This window comes from Acomys russatus, unplaced genomic scaffold, assembly GCF_903995435.1.
Source record: "Acomys russatus unplaced genomic scaffold, mAcoRus1.1, whole genome shotgun sequence".
Lineage (NCBI taxonomy): Eukaryota > Metazoa > Chordata > Mammalia > Rodentia > Muridae > Acomys > Acomys russatus.
This window is the reverse complement of record NW_026131410.1, coordinates 42,966-43,928: the sequence shown is the minus strand read 5'-3', so window position 1 is coordinate 43,928 and position 963 is coordinate 42,966.

The following is a 963-nucleotide window of genomic DNA, read 5'->3' as shown; positions in this document are numbered from 1 at the left end:
GTCCTTCTTGCAGTAATGGAACATGTCAATAAATCTATATTTTAAGAGGTAACCAGAAAACAGAAACCATTAGCATCATAATTGTGGGCCTCAGCAAATGATAATCCAGTTGAATTTAAATAACAGGTTTCAATTCATATCTTGGGCATTTTCCCATATGAATTCACTGTGCATCAGACAAAGAAAAACAAACAAGTCACAAACAATCAAGCAAACAAAACACCCTCAACTCTTTCACTTAGGAGAACAGAAGTCAGTATTGTGTTTCTGACTTTACTGACTGATGGATATCCATCTAGGCTGACAATGGTTCATTAACACCCCCCTCTTTTTGTGTGTGTTTCTTCATGCCATCACTTTTTGAACCCCCAACTATTTATTGCTAGTTCTGAGGGTGGAGGGTAAGTTGATGATACTGCAGAATTTACTAGCTTTTCTGAAAGTTACTCTCCATGACCCCAGGTCCAGCTCTCTGAGGTAAGACTTGGGTCCAGGCACTTTTTAGTACATGCTGCCGCTGAGAAGCAGCCTGCTAAAATAGGACCTACCATACACTTCATACTTGGCTCACTACCACCCCATTTGTTGCCAGTGGGCAGGTTTTGATGTGTCGGTTCACAAAGCTCTCCAGAGGCTGCTGTCAGTTTTTCATTTTTGTCACTGTGAAGTTGGTGGCTGTGCTCAACATTGTAGCATCATCTTCCTTTTGTGGAGGGGGTGTCATCTTTACCCAAGCCATCATGATACACGCAGGCAAACTGTGTAAGCAATTTGGGGAATTAAAGTTAGACATTTAAGCTGTGCCTCAGACACACTTCACGCAGGGCTCTGTCCCTCCACCCCCCCAGCCTCCCCACTTACACTCAGTGTTGCAGTATGCAGATGATAACTGGGAACTCATGAAAGAGGTGGTTTCTGCTCAAAGATGCTCAGAAATCCTCAAAGGCATTTCCCAGACTGCGT